At 37.5% G+C, this 21,369-nt stretch overlaps 1 protein-coding gene across 3 annotated transcripts in view; it reads left to right on the forward strand.

The window, feature by feature from the left end:
* The window catches only part of DGKH (diacylglycerol kinase eta), a 150,670-nt gene that overhangs the window by 33,040 nt on the left and 96,261 nt on the right, over nucleotides 1–21,369 (forward strand). The window lies entirely within an intron of this gene.

The raw sequence follows: 21,369 nt of genomic DNA on the forward strand, positions 1-21,369 counted from the left end.
TGGGACGGTCCAGTGAATTGGAGATAAATTGGTACTGCACCCAAATCTTCTGCTTGGTTTAATTTTTTAAAAAATAGTTTATTTATACTGTTCTTTGACTCATCTACATTACCTACTGTCTGTAGTGGATGAGGTGCTTCATGATTAAAAGTAGGGGGTTAGCAGCTGACATGTGGAGTAAAAAGCCTGTGTTGTCAAGAAAAATTAAATTTAAAAGTATGGGGTGAGGAGTGACATTAATTTTTTTGAGGTGTAACTAATAATTAAAGCTGGTGTTCCTTGTTTTAAAAGCATTTTCATTTTTGGCTTTTTCTCATATGTTTTGATAGCTTTAAAAAATTTAATACTTGAATCAAATAAAGCAGTTGAGTTAGAGATGTAAAGAGACCAGTGAGTAATCCCTGCAAGTAAAAAAAGGGTAGAGTTTTTTCTTTGCTTCAATTAACTTTCAGATATTCACTTTCATAAATTTCTAAGCTATGGCCTATGAATTAATTAGTGCTTTCAGGGACTTTGGAGACAGGAATACAGTGTAGTATCTGTCCTCATTTCCATGCTTGTCAGTATTGAGCAGCAGTGTGAAGAAGAGGACTAGAAATAAGAATGGTTAATGTGCTCTGCTGTGGAAGCAGGCCACTGTCCAAATTAAATTAATTGCATTTTATTTAACTATGTATATATTTGTTTATTTACTATCTGGTTCTCTTCATCCAAAATTTACCTTATTCTTGGGATGTAAATTTTGAGGAAGAGATGTGATTGTGTGTGCATATATGTAAATGCATTTATATACATGCTCGGCTATACAAAAATATTTACAAAATAAGCATAGCAGTGTTCCCTTTGGCTGGGATAGTGTTTTTTGGTGCCCATTGTGGAGCTTGAAGGGTTCGAGATGACAACACATTTGATAGAGGAGTGATGGGTTGAATTTATAGCTGTTATTGCTGTTTAGCTGTTAATTGGCAGCTTCTATATTTGCCATGGGGCTTGCTGGCCTGTTAGTCTAGTGCTCATTAGTGGCTGCTTTTTGCAGTGGCTGTCGTGGTTTACCCCCAGCCAACAACTGAGCACCATGCAGCTGCTCACTCACTCTTCTCCAGTGGAATTGAGAAGAGAAGGAGAAGGCTAAATGTGAGAGAACTCATGAGTTGAGACAAAAATAGTTTAGTATGTAAAGCAAAAGATACATATGAACAAAACAGAGCAAGGAATTCAGTCACTACTTTCTATGGACAGTTAGATTTTCAGTCATCTCAAGGGCAGCAGCATTCCATCACATGCAATGGTCACTCAACATCATGATAATGAATTTCTGCCCCCTTCCTCCTTCTACCCCCCAGGTTTCTGTGCTGAGTGTGACACTCAGAGCATCCAAAGAATGGCAACAAAGATGGCTGAGGTCACTTGGCCTGCTCAGCCTGGCCAAGACTGAGGGGAGCCCTTGCTGCAGTTAAAACTTCCTTGTGAAGAGGAGGGGGAAGCAGTGGAACAGCTCCCCAGCAAAGTGGTCATAGCCCCAAGGCTGTCAGGCTTCAATAGTGTTTGAGCAAAGCTCTCATGCACATGGTGTGACTCTTGGGGATGTCCTCTGAAGGGCTGGGAGCTGGACTCGATGATCCTTGAGGGTCCATTCCAGCATATTCCTGTGATTTTGTTGCATGTTATGGGATATCCCTTTGGCCATTTGGGGTCAGCTGTCCAGGCTGTGTCCCCTCCCAGCTCCTTGTGCAGCCTCAGCTCACTCACCCTTGGGGTAGTGTGAGAAGCAGTGTGTCAGCACTGCTCAACTGTAATAAAAACATACCTGTGTTAATACTGTTTTCAGCAAAAAGAAAGCCTCCCTAGCCACTGTGAAGAACATTATCTCAGCCCAAACCAGCACATTAGTTATTACAGATATTTATATTTAGAGATTTATTTCATAGACCATACATGGAGCCTTCTATACACATATAGACTGTACATAGACATACATACATGTGTCTGTGTGTATATATATCTGTGCATGCTAAGTGTGTGCATTAGGCATGCATGCATGAAAATTTTTAGGGATTTAGGGTGTTAGGGATTTTTGACATATTTTGCCAGGAGAGGAACATGGAGGATTTTTTATGTTCTCTGTTTTACCCTCTCTTCTTTTCACCCCAAAAAGGTAATTGAGAATAATCGACATGTAGTGGCATCCCTGCTTTACCTCAAAGAGGAGAAAATTGTTTGGACATTAATGTTGGTTAGAAAGGCCATGTCTTCATTACAGTTTTTAAACAGATGTGTAATTGGAGGATGGGGTTGACTGCTTTCTGTCAGTATTCTGTGAGTCACTACAGCTGAAAAGTTGACAGCATCTTCTGGATCATGGTTGTTTTCTAATTATCTATTTCCAGTGTCTTGCCTTTAATTTAATTAAAGTTTTTATTGTGTTTATGTGGTTAGGACAGTTATTAGAGGTATAACTGTCCCCTTAGTTACTGAATTTTCCTTGCATATGTATATGTCTTATACATAAGAATCTGCTTAGGCACTGTTTAGTAACAACCAATTTTTCCATCTGTTTTGGGGATTGAATAGCTAGTTACAAATGGGAACTTCCTTTCAGTCTGGAAGGGAGAGAATAAACTGAATCATGGCTTTAAATGATCTTAGTGCATCAACTGGGATCCTGTCAGTTCATTGTAAGGAAATTCTAAAACTATTAAGGTGGTTCTGAGGACAAATGCCTTTTCTTAAACAAACTGATGAATAACCATATAAGATTCAGTGATAGAGTCAGCTAAGTAGGATAATCAGACTGATAAATGGAAATTTCCTTTTCATGTATCAACTTGACATGCTATCTCAAATAATTTTAAGATGTGTATTTTAGAAACAAGTCTTTAGTGCAGTATTTTTGTGAGGTCATTAGTGCCATGTTCCTCACAGTCCATACTAATCTTCATAGTTTAGCATTGTGCCTGTTTTCCATCTAAAACACCTTTACCTACAGCCCACAATCCTTTTCAAAACTGGTTGTATGCTGACTTAAAATATATAAACTGTGGTCTGATCTCTGCTTCAGATTTAATCTTAAATTCACTGTGCAGTGTATTCTGGGTGGTATGAGAAGAAAATTGGTTTGGTGCATTTTTGATCATCTCAATTTTATTGTGCTCATAGTCTACTGAATGATACTACTCATATTCTACCTTCATTTTGCTCCTTGATTTTGCTCATAATCTACTTTGGTAACTTTTAGAGGGGAAAAAACACAAACCTTTAAAAACTTGGGTTTATCTTTGCATGTTTTGGTTTGCTAAGTTAAGAACTGTAAGCCAGTATGTGCACTTCTAGCATTAGTCAGAGATATTAAACAGAAGTTTAAGAAGTGATCTGTTTCTCTGTTATCTGCTATATTAATTTTGTCTTCTGTGTTACATTTGTATGTGTACAGCAGCAGATACTTTCACATAACAGCTCGTAGCATCTGGAGGAGTCATCCATGTAATATTAATGTTACTTTTTTTCTAAGAAAAAAATACATGTTTAAATAACTAGGATATTCAAACAGACTTATTTTTAAAATTAATTTCTGTTCACTGATGCTCAGTGATCATTCTGAACATCGTTCCTTTGATCTGAATGTTTTTTTAATGTCAGATTGATGTTTTGGTAGAAAAGCTGCTTGTAAATACAGAATGACATAAAATGTAAATTCTTGAATGTTAGAAAAAGCTATTTTAAAAACTCTGCTTTAATGTTCCAGTGGTTTACTTTAAGGAACAAACAGTTCATTTTTAAACATCCTGCTAGATGCAACTTTTACCAAATGAGCTGGACTGGAATTTTTTTATGTGTATTCTTCATTGCTCTCATATGCTGGATGTACCTTCCCTTTTGAGCATGTGAGGGTGTGTGAAGGCTGACAGATTTCTGAAGATTGCCTGCAGTGATCTGAAGCATGAGATTAAAGGTTGTCTCTCCCCAACAGAAGGAGTACTTGACATTCTTGGCTTTATTAGACGTATGATGGTACATTGTGAAAAGAGTTTAAAATCACATTGCTTTAAATAGTCAATCCATCAGCTCATTTGCTGATGGTCCATGTAATATTTCTGATGATGAGAAAGTGCAAGAAATCAGAGAATGTATTTTTAACCATTGACGAAGTTAATCTTAGATTTCCAGTTCTTGAGAATTGTTGTTATTGAGATTTCTAGAGCAGTTTTTTTCCCTGAAAAATAACTGAGATCTAATTTTGTTGGGGTTTTAGGAGTTCTCGTTTTTTGGTTTTTTTTCTTTTAATACATATTAGAAAAGAACTGTTATTCCTATTCTCATATCTTTGCCTGAGAGTGCCTTAACTTCAAAATTATAATAATTTGGAGGGAAGAGGTTTGCATTTTCCATTCCAAGGGAGGCTCCTGCCTTCCTTAGCGGACACCTGCCTTTCAAACCAGGATATTTGGAGTTAATATATATGCATATATAAAACAACATAAAATAATTTCTTCTTCAGGGAGGTTTAATGTAGTTCTGTTAATTCTCTGTATGTGTTTTTGTGGATGACCATTATATTATCCCCTTCCTGTTTTCACTGTCTTTAACCATGAAATGTGGGATTGATAGTCACTCATTTCTGAAAGTGTAGAGACCTCAGATGTAAACAACTTACAGTTGTTGTTAGCAGTCTGCTGAGGCCTGATCACTAAGATACCTGCAAATAAATTTTTCAGCTACTTCAATCCCAGTCTTAATACACTTTATTAAAGAGGAAGAATGTAAGAAATAAGTGCTTTGAGTCTGATCTTTCCTATGGACCATTTTCCTTATTCATCTTCAAAGGGAGGAAGTAGCCAGACAATCTAGGAGCAAAGGAGAAATGAACACATATAATGTACATGCAAAAATCCCAGGAGTTGGAAATATATTGATGAATACCTACAGTGGGTAGTAATAAATAAAGCCTAGATATTCTTATTTATTTATCACTGTTTTGCAGCGACTCTAAACCCTGCATTGGGTACATCATCAATCTCTCTGGCAATTTGTATGCAGACAGAATTCTGCAAAAACAAGTCATCTGCTTGGATTTTCACTGTCAGGATTGACTTTCATTTGCCTTGATCAAAATAAATCCTGAAGTTTACTGTAACCTAACCTCTCCATCTAAATGTTACATTTATAATTAGCCTTTGTGTTTTTGAGCTGGGGGTGGTGATGAGGGTGGCTTGTGTTTGGTTGTTTATTGATTGCTTGCTTTATTTTATTTAACTAAGATATGGTATTTTTCATGCAGAGACTCCAACTGACATTTGGTAGGCATGAGTATCTGATATTGGAGTTTGTAACTCAGAGAGAGAATTGGCAAAAAAAAGCAAACAGAATAAAAAAGGCAAAGCAGAAATGAGTCTTGACCAGCAAAAATGACAGTCACAGCTAATATTCATCTTTCCTAATATTGAGCCAGTCACTTCCACTTTATAATAAGCAGAGAGAAATGGGTACCATTAGGGTGATGTCTGGTCTGGTTTAGACACTTGAGGATAAAGTGCATCAAATATTTCTATTATATAAATATAAGGGTTTTCTAACATTTTCTCCACTGTCTACCCAGGCAGGCTAGAGGGAGTGATTTGGGCAGATCTCCCAGTGCTGCCTCCTACTTGCATCAGCTTTTGCAAGGAGAACAAAAGAGAGGTGCTTTGTCCACACAGTCCAGGTGCAAAGTCCTGCACCTGTGTCGGGGGCAATCCCAGATATGAGTACAGACTGGGTGAAGTCACTGGGAGTGGCTCTGCAGAGGAGGGCTTGGAGATTCTTGTGGGTGAAAAGCTGGACATGAGATGCTGGACATGAGCCAGTAGTGTGCACTTGCTGCCCAGAACGCCAGCCACATCTTTGAATGCATCAGAAGTAGTGTGGCCAGCAGGCTGAGAGAGGCGATTCTCCCTCTCCTCTGCCCTGGTGGGACCCTAGTTGGAGAGCTGCATCCAGGTCTGGAATGCTCAGCACAAAGTTGTGCACCTCGTTTAGCAGGTCCAGAGGAGGGTCACAAAGATGGAAAACTTTCCCTACAGCAGAGCAGGCTGTGAGAGTTGGGGTTGTTCAGCATGGAGTGGGCTCCAGGGAGACTTTATGGCAGTCTTACAGTACCTTAAAGGGGCTTATAAAATGGACAGAGGGGGACTTATTATAGAGGCAGAGAGTGACAGGACAAGAGGTCATTGTTTTAAAGGGTGAGAGGGCAGGTTTGGATTAGATGTTAGAGAGAAATGTGGGTGGTGAAGCACTAGAGCAGGTTGCCCAGAGAAGTCGTGGATGCACCATCACTGTAAGTATTCAAGGCCAGATAGGATGGGATTTGGAGCAACCTGATCTAGTGGAACATGTCCCTGCCCATAGCAGTGGGATTGGAACTAAATGGTCTTTAAGGTTCCTTCCAACCCACTCCAGTCTATGATCATTATCACATTTCTTCAAGTCAGGCCTGTGGTACAATCACAGATAGGATTCTGAGTTGCAAAGGAAGCAGCCTAAAGACTCACAAAATAAAACTCATTAGAGGAAAAAGTTTTACATCTTTCAACAATAAGGAGAACTCTAATGAAGTGATGACTGTGGGTAAAATAACATTTTCCATCTTTGTCGTGTTAGTAGAGTTCATCCCATCCTTCCAAAAGAGAATTCAGCTGTACTCTTCAGTACATGTCGAAAGCACAGTTAAACATCAGCTACTTTTTTTTTCTTGGGTGTATTAGTCTAGAGAAAGAGCCTGTGTCTCTTTTGTGACTGAGTATTTTATTGACTAAATTATTTCTGTGCTTGATGTGAAGAATGGGAGGTGATTTCCTCTTGCATAGTGTTTGATAGATTTTCTTTCCCATACCACTGCTGGGGAATATTTATGAGAGGGATAAAGGACGTACTAGACCCCTTTTATTGTCCCCCTTGTTACATATGAGCCACTGATTGTCATAGGGGGAACACTTATACAGCATTTCTTTACATCCACGTTGTGTCTGTGTCCAGCTGTGTCACTTCTGTGCTCTCCAGTTCCTATTGCATGGAATCACAGAATGGTGTGTGTTCAAAGGCACTTAAAAGATCTTCTGATTTCAACCCCCATGCCATGGGCAGGGACACATTTCATTAGACCATGTTGCTCAAAGCCTCATCCAACCTAGCTTTCAATACTTCTAGGAATGGGGCATCAACAGCTTCTCTGGGCAACCTGTTCCAGTGCCTTACCACTCTCCCAATAAAGAATATCTTCCTCATATCTAATCTCAACTTATTCTCTTTCTGTCTAAAGCCATTCTCCCTTGTCCTATTCAATTGGATATTCAACATCCTGAATTTATTTTTAGGCACAGCTGAGGCCTTGATCACAGTTCTGAAAGACTTTAATAGACCAAATCATAGCTGGATCAGAGACTGTCTTCTGTCTATGCTTAGCAAAATAAGTTTAATACTAGTAGCTAATCAGGCATTGGAAGGAAAGAGCTTGAATTTTGAGGAGTTTCTAGGCTAAGGATGTGCATTTTGTCCCCGTCCCACAATACGACTAGATGTGCAGAGAAACAAATCCCTCTTGAGTCATTAGCAACAATGACTGTCTCTTTTAGGACAGTCTAATGTTATATTGACATTTCAGAGCAGTGAATTCCCTACAATTCAGAGCCAAATCAGACCTGTTGAAACCATTTAAATAATGAAAGTTTTGAAGAAAGATGGCTCTGTGTGGTGTTTTGCAATGCTAAGAGGATGATTTGACAGGATTACTGAAAATACAGTCATACGCATTTCTGAAAAAATTCATTATTATCTTCTATAGTCCACATTTTCTGGTGAAGAAGGGGTATTGCTTTCTCACTGTGTTTAATATTTTCGGCACAAGAACGAGGTGATTTCAGTGTCACGTTACATAAAGTTTGGAGACTTTGACTGCATGACACTTCCCTGCCTTCCTCCTCTCCCTCCCTCCGCTCCCCCTGCCAAGCTGTTTGAAGCTGCATTGTAGAATATTTTCCATAGAAACCTCCATGGAGATGTCTTTGTGCAGCTTTCTTTGTAGTTCAACACTTGGGATCAAAATTTTGCTGGTTCTCGGTGGCAGCGGATACACTTTTAGTAGCTACAATTCAGCGATTGTCTGTCTGTTGTAGCTGGTTCCCTCTGCTTTCCCTGCCTTATCTTTGAGTGGGGGGGGAAATGAACCATAGGCATGAGATGATACAACCTCAGACAACTTTATTTTAATTGCATATAGTTGGTAGACCAGGAACAGTGCAGGATGGGAAAGGAAGAAAAGAGGTCAACATTGCACAGATGTGGAAGTATCATTTCACTGAGCTGAATTTGGGATTTGTATATTATCTGGCCCATGGTTACTGTTTGAATTCAGACTGCTGCTGTCTGATGAACTACACTTTTCATTATTTTTAAGGGCATCAAAAGTCTGCAGTTGATGTCTCCTTTTATTTTTGTCTAGGTTGTCTACTGCTTTTAATTAAAAAAAGAATTTTGTACGTCTATTATTTACTGCAGGCCTTTGGAAATCATCAGTGATAAAGCCAAAAAAGTGCTTTTTCTTTGTTGCCTGAAATCCTAGAGTGTTTTTTAGAGAAGTTACAAAAGACTGAAAACAAATACTCTTTTTCTCTAGTTGCTTTTGTTGTCTGCAGAATTTTGGCAGCTTGTGAAAATACTGCCTGAGCACAAATATTCCTATCAAAATCTGATCCCACACCTTCTGTCAGCAGTGTACAGTGCTTTACTGGGAAGCACAGAGGAAAGGGTATCTCCTGGAAGAAGAAAGTATCACTTCTCCAAGAAGGGCAGGGCTTTTTATTTATTTTATTTCACAATATGTGGTTAACAGATGGACAGGACTCAAAAAGTGTGAGTGAAGGGAAGATCCTGGGGCAGTAGTTTGAAAGTGCCATGTCTCACCATGTGTGTAGGGGAGCCAGTGATTACAAGGGTAGGAAAGCTGATCATATGAATTAGATGAGTGGTATACAAAGGAGGCTGTATATGAACCTTGCTTTCTCTTGAAGGATTAACTAAAACAACTTTAGCATGGATAGCCACTAAAATTGGAAGTTGTCTGCCTTTTGGATGTTATTTATGGCAAAATTGGACTCTTACAATTTCTCCTGAGGTATCTGGGAACATTACATTACATGTCCATCTGTGAACTATAGGAATGAACAGTCTGTAAAATTGTGACTGGAGACAAGTTCTAAAGTTCTGTCCCCATTTCCATCAGTGATTCACTGCCCTTATTTATACAAGGCAAAAATTATATTCTTATTCCACAGGGCAGGTAAGAAAATAACATGCACTGATGCTTGAATGATGTGATGATGAAAAGTGTCTTCTTAAAAGGAAATTAACAGTTCTGAAGCCAACAGAAAGGCTGGGTAGTGTAGCATCCCCAAATGATCAGGATGAAAAGAAATACATTATTTTCTTGCTCTTTGAGCAGCCTGTATCCTTCTCACTATCTCACCTGCCTAGAGTTGAGGCTTCAATGGAAAATACAGTGCATCGTCTTGTAATTGCAGATCTGTAAAAATATTTTTTGTCATTTACAGAGCTAAATAACTGCTTAGCCAAACTATTCTGGTTTAGTTAGTTTTCTCAGTGCTTGACTTAGTCACTTAAAAAATTGTTCAGTGAATGTAATCTGACAATATTTTTGAAATAATGATAGAGCCAGTATAAATACTTGTTTCTATGTTTCTCTCTCCTTTATAATTGTACAATGCTTCTCATGGTCGAAATAGTAACATTTATGTTGCTACTGCTGATTGTACAATCTGGGCTTTTAATTTTCTGTAAGAAAAGTGGGAGTTGATTTTTTTAAAAAATTGTTTTGTGTGAATACTAAAGTGCTACAGAGTATAATTAAATGTCTCCACTGGTCTGTCTTGTTTCAGGAGATAGCTTTTCTATTTGGTTTTGGTATTTAGTAAGTCTGGCTAGAAGTGGGTATTTAGCAGGCTGCAGGGGAATTGTATCAAACTTTCTCTCAGGCTTCTTTCAGCTAAAGCTCTTTACTGAGAAATTCTGGTAATCATTTTAGTAGGAAAAATTTCTATTTATAGCTTAGCTCTTTCTACTCACATATTTTGGTGGTTTTTTTGTTGTTGCTAAGTTCCTAGAGAGCTCTAGGATTGAAGAGAAAATACATCTAACAAAGTCTTCCTTAAACAGACTTTCTATCTTCTGTTTATTCTGCAAAGAAGACATTACCTGTTTTTAGGCAGTCTTCTTCTAATAGGGATGAACAGCTTCCTGTTATAAACTCATGACCTCCTCACTCTGTTTCATGGAGAATGGAGCTGGTAATCAGGATTTTCCAGAGTGTACCCTGTATTGAAGAATTGATGTTCCTCTTCGCTGTATTTAGTTAATTCCTAGAAAATGTATTTTGCTTATTAAAAGAAAAATTCTGTGGAAGAGAAAAGTTAAAAAATACTTGAAATTATGCTTTGATTTAATCACTTTCTGGTCTCTCAGTGAAATGCTTGAGGCATTGAACTCTGAAGAATTGTTTTGTGAGGCAGTTGTCCAAGCTGCACATGGATATCCAAACCTGTTTAGCTGCTGAACCACCATTTATTGTTTGACTAGACTAAATTTGTTTATGAACCTCTTGCAATTTGGTTACTTACTGTATGATAATGTATGATAAGAATTACTCCATTGCCTGAAGATGCAGAGGCAGGGTGGGAAACACTATCTTCATGTCTCTTTGGTTTCTTGGTGAATTTTTTCTTTTTTTTTTCATTTTATGTAGAGGATAAATAAATGTCAATGTGATTTAAATAGAATTTGATTCTTTAGATATGCCCTTGTCTATGGCACCCTGACTGAACATTGGATGACTTGTTCATTATAAAAGAAAGTGAGAGAGCATTTAATGTCTCCCTGTAATGGTTTTCATATAATGACTTGTGAAGCATTTAAATTCTTTCAGTTCTCTTGAAAGTTCTCAGAACTTTTTTTCAGTTGAAATTTGGGCACTGAAGGATAATTGACAAACTACAGAGTGTGAGTATGAGAAAGGAAAATGAAAGCTGGAATAGAAAAGTTTTAAATTTTGTGGAGAACAAGAGAACTGGTCTTTTGGAACTAAACCTTTAATAGCATCACTGAACCACAGGAAAAAAAGAAAAGTGTATGAATGAAATATGTTTGGGATTAGGGCGATGTTTTAAAGCTTAATTTTTTTTTAAACAATATTGTGCATTTTCTTCCTTTCCTTAAATGGTTGACCCCTTTGTACAGATGGCTTAATCAGCAAAATTTAAGTAGCTGTAGTCTGTTGGGTAGACTTTGTTCAAATTTCTCAGGTCTTTCAGAAGAAAATGATTTTGTTTTCTGACCAAATACATCAGGAAGATTTGCTTCATGAGAACAGAAAATTCTTTTGGTACTTAACAAGATCCAAGGTACAGGCTTTAGACTTCTTTAGATTATAGTCATGTGTTAAATTGGTTATACATGACATACATAGGTGAAACTTTAATCAATAAACTAAAGCACAACTTTCCAAAGATGTACCCTACTCTGGTAAAATTGGAGGATCAGGCATTAAATGCAAAGTTGCACTACTTCTAACTCTAAATTAAATAACTACTTGATTTATCATTAATTTAAAAATCTGCTGTATTGTGGCTTTGCTTGTCATCTGCCAATAGGAAAAGACTCCAAGGTAAATAATTTAAATCACAGGTGAGATACCAAATTTTGTTGATGTAATACAATAAGTCCCTGGCTCTTAACCATTAACTGTACATAGCACGTGAAGAGGATCATGCCAGCTCTTTAGTTCCTTCTTTTAGTGCTTAAAATCCTTAAAATCTTTTGCAGTCTCTCCAGGCACAGTTTATACCTTGTGTTCTCAGGCAAATCTGTAGAATGATATATCCTATAGTGTATTTTGCTTGTATGTACTGTTGGCATTTCAATATTTAATTGAAAAATCTGTTCAGATATCTGCTGATACTGGCTATTATGAGAGTCCATTTTTCAGTTATGAGCTTCAAATTCCAAGAGTCTTTAAGTAGCCCATATTGCTTTTTAAAAAGTCATGTTTCCGTTTATATTTTTCCCAAGGAAAGTTTCCCAGCCACTTTTGCAACCATGCAGGAGTGACTTCTTGTCTTGTGATGAGCATGTCATGAAGGATTATCAAAATGTCTTAGAACATGTTGCTTTTCTATACCCATGGGTACTGTATTTTTCTGCATTTTACTAAGAAAAATAATTTTATAAAATTATTCTTTGGCTCTTTCTTTACCCCTCTTTTTAACAACAAGGATGATGTTTTTCTCCTTGGTCTTCCTGAGGGGTATTTCCCCGACTTCTCAAGGTTATTGCTGATGTTCTGTCATGAATTGTGTCACAGTGCAAACAAATATCAGCTAAGAACTGATATATTTTGCCACTTGTTTTTGGGAAGGTGAGTGAAGGGATTTGGAGTCTTCTGCTGCCACTGAATTCCCAGCTTTATTTTTCCCTTCTTCCCCTTCTCCAGCACGAGAACACTTTATCTCCCTGGAGCAAAGTAAGATCTACACGGTTTTGTGGTTTTTTTTCTTTTTCTTTTTCTCACTGCAGTTTTTTTAATCATGTATTAATTTTGTTTCAATGACTTGCTGCAAATAGGAAAAAAAAATCCAGTGGAAAAGCTTTCCACTTGAAAAGCTTTACATTTGAAGCAGTCTTGGTTAGAATTAGATTAAATGATGAAATGATCATTGTTTAATGGCCAAATGATTTCAGGAATAATTGTCACGTTGCAAAGAATAACCTTGTTAGTGTCCTTTGGTTATGCTAAGGTTATAAGCTCATTTGCCTATGTCTCTGTAGTCTGCAAGTCAGTGTCAGCAGAGATAGCAAGTACAGGCCATAATTACTGATTCATGGCAGGATGTTGAGTGTGAAAATAACTGGGTGTCATTGAAGAGGTTAGATTAACTGTTAGAGCTGACAAGATATAATTGCTTATGAACCACTTTCTTTAACAATGAACATTGTGTTACTTGAGGCTGTTTCTTCTTACCATAGTGTCTGTGTCTGGCTGTGGAACTGATTTTAATTAGAGCTTGAAACAGCTGAGAATTAAGTGCTAATTTATTTTTAGCCAGGATAAATATTAACTAAAAGAGATTTTTCCTCAGAATAATATGAATAAAGGGCAATGTCAGACAAATATTTGAAAAGGGAGATACTGGTAGCATAATTGGGTTTGAAACAAAGGACTTCAAGCTCATAGTGTGTATGTATATAGAATGTCTTAATTGATTTTACCTTGATAGTGCTGACCACAGAAATGATCACAGTTCAACTTGATTTTCTTGATTGCATCAGTGTGTGGCCTCTCAATAGCCTTTTCAGTTTTCTGCTCGTGAAAGGGGGATTTGGTAGGAAAGTTTAAGCCTCACTTTTTCATAGCTGCCTTACTAGGTGCGGGTTTGGGAATGAAGGTTTGGTATATCAGGGTGGCTAGTGGATGCTAACAAAGATGTTTTGAAAAATAACATATACAAAGAGGCCCTGTTAATTTCTAGTAGTGTTCTGAATCAGATTTTAAGATTAACTAGTAATGCCTGTTTCTTCTTTGTTTTTCCCTTCTGTGGATCAGTACTCAATTAGCTGCACTTCACAGGGGCTTGATTTCTTCTGAGACATCAGTCACTGTGATGGCTGTCTTTGGGCACCCAGAATCTGTGAAGGTTTTGTGCCCATCTTGTGCTAGTGTCTTTGTATCAAAACTCATGCAATGGGAATGAACCCCTGAAAGAATGTAAAAGCCCTTCCCATATCAAGAAATGGCTCACAACACAGAATTGATCCCTGCCTAGCTGGGGTCTATGTGTGTTGTTCTGGAAGGTTGTTATGCCTTTTTCATAGACCTGGGATGACTGTGCCTAGTCTATAACATGAAAACGTCACCACTTAGCCACATCCTATTTCATTCATTCATTCATTCATTCATTCATTCATTCATTCATTCATTCATTCATTCATTCATTCATTCATTCATTCTTCAGCATTAATATTGGTGGATGTACAGTGCTCAAAACATTTCATGTGACAGTCTGGACTATATAAAAATGTGGTGATGTCTAGTCCATACTCCATGGTCCAAATGCCAGTAGCCTTGTGATCTGATAAAATGTAATGTGAAAAGAAGTTAAGTTACTCCTTCTTGACTTGATTGATTTTTATATGATAGTTTACAGATTTGTCAGCTAATGGTAAACATTCATATGTTTTTTGCATTAATGTTTTATTCTATGGAATCTTGAAAAGTAGCTCAACTTTCTACTTGATTTTGAAGAAAATTTGTCAATGCTTTTAAAAGGAAAACATCAATTTTCAACTTTTCTTCAATCTTTGAAACAACCAATGAATCCAGAAACATTTTACAAAAAATTTCTTGGGGGCTCTTGGAATGGGTTTTCAAATGCAATCATTTTACCTTTCCTTTCTCCATTTTGATTGATCTCTGTGTATCTAGTCTGTACCTTCCATGGTTATGTATGAAGTTACTTAGGTCTTGAACCAGGAGAATTGTAGAGCCGCAGAATGATTTGGTTTCAATTCAAAGGGATCTTCTAAAGATCACCTACTTCCAACTCCCCTACAAAAAGCAGGGACACCTCTCAGTAGAGCCAGTTGCTCGGGGTCCCATCCAACCTGACCTTGAGCACTTACCCATGGACATCCACAGCTCCTCTGGGAAACCCGTGTCAGTGTCTCATCACCCTCATTGTAAAAAATACCTTGTTTATTTCTAATCTAAATCTATGCTTTTGTAATTTTAAATCATTATCCTGTGTCCCACAATTTTTTTTTCTGTACAACTTCAGTAAAACTAAATCTGACCCCCATTAATATTTGCTTTTGGGCTCAAATAAAACAAAAAAAAAAAAAAAAAAAAAAAAAGAGAGAAAAAAAAGAAAAAAAAGAAAAAAAATTAAAACAAAAAAATCTGACATCCCAATGTCTGGACTTGTAGACAACTTGTATAGATTAATACAAAACAGCAGATAAAACCACTCTAGTTTAACTTGAGCAATCCTGTGCTCAAGTGAGTTTAAATTTGGTTCTTTTCAGTGTATTTTATCTTAGTAAAAATACTCATCTGAACGTATGCATTTTAAACTAGTGTATGTCCTTGGCAAAATCCAAATTTGGGTTGACTTTGCACTTTAAATGAGACTTTACCTTTAAAAAATTTCAATCTATACTCGAGACATTAGTAGCATATGTTGACTGAGAGAGGATGGATATAGAGTGGGTAAAAAGCCAACAGAGCTGAAAAGTTGCCAGAAATTATCCTCCTCAGTGCTAATGTTAACTGGGCTGCTGTGAGACTTGTGCACTCAGAAACAGCAGCTGGGGGCTGGCAGAAAACTTGCAGTTCATCAGTGGCTGCTGCTTTGGAGTTCTTCTACTCTTACTAAGTAGATAGTCCTGAAAATGTGAGATGGGTTTCACAGATACTAGAAACACTTTCCCAGAAACCTGGTTGTGCCTTAGAAATACAGAAACAGGCTACCCATTAGTGCTCTAAAGCAGATAAGGAGCATGAAAATTTCACCTTGACATGTCTAATTTACTTTCCGTGTGCTTCTGATGAATAGCTGACCTGGTTAATGCTGATAGTTGGAAATTCAGAGCTACTGTATTGAGGAAGTCTGCATTGTTATCAAAGGATACTTTTCTTTCCTGGTCACAAGCTGGAGTGCCATACGGAAAGTTTAACTGTTAGGATATTAAAGCTGAGCTTTCCAGTTCTATCAACACCATTGCCATGTCTTTTCCTGGGAAGGAGTCTCAAGGTGAAATTTTTGAATGGTTTCAAAAGTGTTTCCTTTGTAGTGACAAAATTGTGCTTCTGTAGCCTTTTGGTGAGGACACATGGGTGGGAGAAAGGTGCTGCAGCTTAGTTGATGAATTAGAATGGAATGTGCATTTGCAAAACTGAAAATTGAACTAAGGTATTTGATGGCCACACTCTGATCTGCCTTTTCCTGTTTGCTTTCAGGGTTTTTTGTCCTGTTTTGTTAAGATTTTTCTGAGAGCAAGGATCCTTGCCTGTGGATATTGGGAAAGATGGGCAGCATAATGAGCTGTTTAATGAACGGTTTGAGAGCCAAAGGGACTCTTTCTTAGGATCACTTGCCAGGAAATATCTTGCTTTGCTTGTGTGTGAAGCCTTGTTGGCAACACTGCTTACACTGCTGTGTGCATTGTGCAGTGTTAAAAAGCTTGATGTGAGATTTGTAGTGTTCTTCAGAGCTGTTCCACCTTGGGTGGCTTGCACAGGAGACAGTCCTCTAGGAAGAGACTGCTCTAGCAAAGGTCTCCCATGGGCTCACAAGGTTTGCCAGCAAACCTCATCCAGCATGGGCTTCTCTCTCTGTGAGGCCACAGGTCCTGCCTGGAGCCTGCACCAATGTGGGCTTCTCACTGGATTGCAGAGCATCCACCTGCTCAGGTTTGGGGTCCTCCACGGGCTGCAGGTGGATCTCTGTCCCCTCTGGGACCCCCATGGGATGCAGGGGCAGAGTTACCTCACCATGGGACTGCCAGGGAATCTTCGCTGCAGCAGCTGGGGCAGCTCCTCCCTCTGCTTCTTCACTGACCTAGGCGTGTTTGCAGGGCTGTTTCCCCCACATTCTGTCCTCTCTTCTGGAGAGTTCAAGCTAATGTTAGGCCCATGGTGTCCTAATACAATGCATAAATTCTCTAGCTTTTATATTATTCAGGTAAAAAGCTGGGCTGTCCAGTTAGTCAGAGAAACATCAAGGGTAATAGTTGGAGGACTTGACAAAGAACCAATCATTGCTTTAGGACAATTAGGCATAAACACTTGCTTTACTGAAGTTGTTGGTGAAGGTACTTCTGTGGCAATATACACTTTCAAAATCATTATAACAATGTATAAAAATACAAATATTTCATAGTAAAAATCTGCAAATTCAGGTGACTGTATTGCAGGTTAACTTGAGTGATTACACTTTTGAACTGTACATAACCCTTTAATTTAAGTTGTAAGTACTACTGGGAATATCCCTAAATCAGGTACTTGATTTCATGCTTTGCTTTGGATTAAAACTCCGAGATTCTGTCTATCTGAGCTTTGTTTCATGTATTACCTATGTTAGATTTTCTGTCCTTGTTGAAATTTTTAATTTCTGTTGAGATTTCAGCAACTTTCCAGGTATTAATCTAAACAGTCTCAAAAACATTCTTTCTGGGGGTCCTGCAGCTAAAATTGTGCTCTTCATCTAAACAGTTCAGGTGAAAATTGTCTGCTTTGTGTAAATTTTTTTAAACACTAACAGAAAGGTTGTATATTTAGAAATAAACTGTGTATGGTACTCTTTAAAGTCTTGATTACAGTTATACTTTCTCCCTTGTGTAAAGTAAAGCAATGCTCCCACATGGGTAGGCTATGTAGTAAATTAAGAAGCTTTGTCATATGTGCAGGCACTGAACTGATTTCCAGAACACAGAATATAAAACAACTTTCTTAAATTATTTAGGAAGATATATGGAAAACATTTAATAGGACAAAATACTATTTAATGCTGTGTTAAAGTCATCATGCCGTGCAGTCTTTTCACTTCTCATCTGATGTGAACACTCTTTAGAAAAAAAAATAGATGGTTCCCTTCTAAATGTTTGTTAGACTGTGATATATATTTATGTTGCATAAAAATTATTTGAAGCTTCTGCCTGTCTTACATTGTGGATAATAGAATGTCTCCCATGGTTATTGTATCTGAATGAATCATCAAAATAACTGAATTTATCTTTTCCCTGTTCTATGAATAGAAAAGTGGTTTTGCTATTTTTAACTCTGAAGTGAAGGTATAAAAGAGAAGTGAAAAGTTACTTAATGAAATCATCAAGAAGCCTGTAGCAGATGGGACCTGAGTTCCTGTTCCCAAATCACAAGTTATGCCCTTGCACACTGATCTTTATAGGCTTCTTCCACAGTTTTGTAAAATTAATTATTTTCCAGTACTTTTTATACTACATAAGAAGTCTGTAGTCATTAATTTACTTTCAGTTTTGACATAAGATTAGGTAGTGTATAAATGATTTCCATCCACTCTTTTCAGGTTCCTCTACTGTGAGGTGACATTATCAAAGATGTTCATGTGAGCATTTGGAAGAGATGTGAGGTGCTAATTTTAGAACTACAGTGATAAAGACAAGCTAAGAAAAACAGGTGCAGAATATAAACATTATTTGCACAGTCTCTTCTTGAAATTTTTGTTCATTAAGACCAAATGCCATAGAATAACAACTTTTGACATTCTTATGTTCTTGGATCAGATTTGATTCTACTGAGAATAACTTTTACATAAATATGTGAGCATTTTACTGTCCACAACAGGAGTGAAAGCCAAGATGCCATGGTCCTAAATGGTATCACTGATGGAAATGTTAATGAAATAAACATGTAGCAGTAATTTTGTTTTCTAATGATTTATGATTGACATTTAGGCCTTGGTTGCTTGTCATTTAAAAGAAAGTTTGAGAAACATATTTCAGAAGATAGATATTATTTTAATTCTTAAGAGTTTATACATGTAAGCTGCTATTAAATGCAGTGTAGTAGATTTATTGTATCCATCTTTATTTAAAGAAATAATTAAAACAGAAGAGTTTTTTAAATGCAATTATTTTTATGTTTTTTTATTTGTCTAGTGTGTGAAACTTCCTTTTTATTTGCTTCTTGCAGACTACAAACAATTTAACAAACACGATTTGCCAATCAGTAACTTGCCAGAGAAAATCTGTTTGCAACACTGTCTGAAACAGCTGTTACTAACCCAGAAAACCATATGATTTTAGTCTATTGCATTGTTTTTTGTAACAAAAAAAGCCTAACATTCAGAATTGAGGTCACAAGAAAGTGAGATGTGGTAAGCTGTTCTGGACTAGTCTAAAGTACAGTAGGCAACAGATGGAGTAACACAGATGGTTAATTCTTCATGTGTGTCTGAGTTAACATGAAGTTCTGGAGTGCTCCTAGATTTGCATCTAAGTGGAGTATGCCAAAATGGAGATTCTTCTGTTCATACACTTGAGCTGAGAATAGGAATGTGGGGAGATAGAATGCTGTGAATAGCTGTGCATGTCCTGGAATGGAAAGGTATTTAAAAAGGGAAGCTGAACTGTGAATTCTGTGGGAACCCAGCCTTCCTTCTCCCATCAAAAACAAAGGGATTTTGTGCTGTTGACTTGGAGCAGACCTTGAATGAGATCTGTGCATAACAGATTGCTGTGTCTGCCTTTGGGAATGCTGTATCAATGCAGAAAAGGAAGAAGCTGTGTTTCCAGTTAGGAGTTCCTGCTGGAAAAAAAAAGAGGAATTTGGCAGCTATACTTAGAATTGCTTCCCTGTTCATGACAGTAGTATCCGGATGCATAACACAGGGTGTCATGTGCTTTTGTTGTGCCTTAAACAGATGTAATCCTCTCATTGACATTAAATAGCTCAGTTACTCAGGGAAGCATCTATTTGGGATTGTCTGCAGCCTAGATATTAGTTAAACTGGTAAAAGAGGCTTGTGGGGCTTTTTTGCCATAGTTCATTTAAATAAAGAAAAAATTCAGTAAAGAACTTGTAGAGATTAAAAGAGACTTGAGGAGTCATAAACAAATGTGCTAAAACCAGATTATTAATTGACGAATGAGTGTCAAATATAGCATTACACATTTAAAATGAAGTTATTTTTGGGTACTGGTGGTTATTTTAAGGTAAGTGGCATGTTGACAGTGTAAGAACAATAGTGACAGGAAACTGAAAATGTGCAGATGTAAAGCTGGTATGCTAATTCACAAGGTTTTATGGTCTACATACATCTATAAAACTACATTTTTATTTAATTCTAGAAGTAAAACTGTCCCTTTTTTTGGGTTTTTTTTTTGTTTTGTTTTTAGAATGCTTTCTGGGAAAGTGTCTGTTGACTCATGGAGTCATGCTGGTTTTTCAGAAGACCTTTGTATCTTGCTAAGTATTTTTTGCCAAGTGGTGCACCTTCAGCTTTACTGTAGGCAGTTGCTTCATGACTAAACAAACAGTTTCTAGTGAAGTTGCTCCCATCAAAAGGGACATGCAACTTTGGGCTCCCTGCAGCTGAAGAAAGGAGTGCTGTCATGGGTTTCTTGCATCATGGCACAACAGATTAAACTGTGACCTGTTGGACCATCAGTGCTTCTGTATGTCCCTCAATATAAGTGATTGTGATGGCTCTTCTGTGCTTTCCTGGGGGTGTGGCTGTAGGTTTTGTGCATATTTCTGCTGACAACACCTGCCAGGTCAGACACTTCTGGGATATTATGGGAATCCCAAGCCTGTTTCGATGTGTGTGTCTGAACCAGGCAGATGTGGCCCAGTGTGAGCACTTGTAGACTCAGAGCTTTAACCTGCTATACAATACTTTACTATTTGGAAGCTGAGGAACCTGAAGAACCAGGTGGTGAGGAGTTTTATTCAGTCATGTTTTGGGACTTTAAATAGAATCTGTTTTGTCCCAAGCCAGAAAAACTAGCTTCTTATTCCATCAGCTGAAATGTCTATGGAGGGTGTTTGTTAGCTGTCAGGATCATGGTTTGGTTTTGGTTTTCTTGAGAGAAAATCTTTCACTTCTTGGGTACTTTTTCACCCAAATGCACAGTGTCTGTGAGAAAGTTTTGCTTCTGTATTTCCCCCTTCATGCTTGATGAACATGAGGAGAGCAGAGGGGACACACTTCTTAAAACTTGTGTTGGTCAGTGTGTTTTAATGAACATAGATTTTAGAAGGTTTGGTACACAGGATAAGAGGATTTGAAAGCTATAAAGATGTGCTCCTTATTTATCTTCAGTACTGATTGGTGTGGTTGTACTTTCGAAAGTGCAAAAACAGTACCTGCATCAGTTGTGGTACTTAGAGATATGCTAAAATAGCAGGTATACTTTCAATGATTGTAGATGTCTATTCCTTTACTTCTTATGCTTCTGTAGAAGCATAAAGCATTGTAGAAAAAAGCAATATACAAAAACTTTGGAACATAACCTCCAGTATGGTTCCCTAATTTGTCAAGAAGCCCGTGATTTTGCTTGTTCCCTTTAATTGCTGTGATCAGACATTATTGGGATGGGTGGCAGTGCAGACATTTGCATCCTTCTGTATTATTTAGCTTAATTTTGTTAACATATTTGTTCAGGCTGTTACTCATGTGTAGGTTAAAATCTTGTATAGCATTCAGGTTCTATAGGATATATTTTCTGTGGTTTTACTACACAGAAAACTATTACAAAGATGTCTTGAAGTTATGTTTATGGCTGAAAGTCAATAGT

The sequence above is a fragment of the Erithacus rubecula genome (genome assembly GCF_903797595.1).
Source record: "Erithacus rubecula genome assembly, chromosome: 1".
Taxonomy (NCBI): Eukaryota; Metazoa; Chordata; class Aves; order Passeriformes; family Muscicapidae; genus Erithacus; species Erithacus rubecula.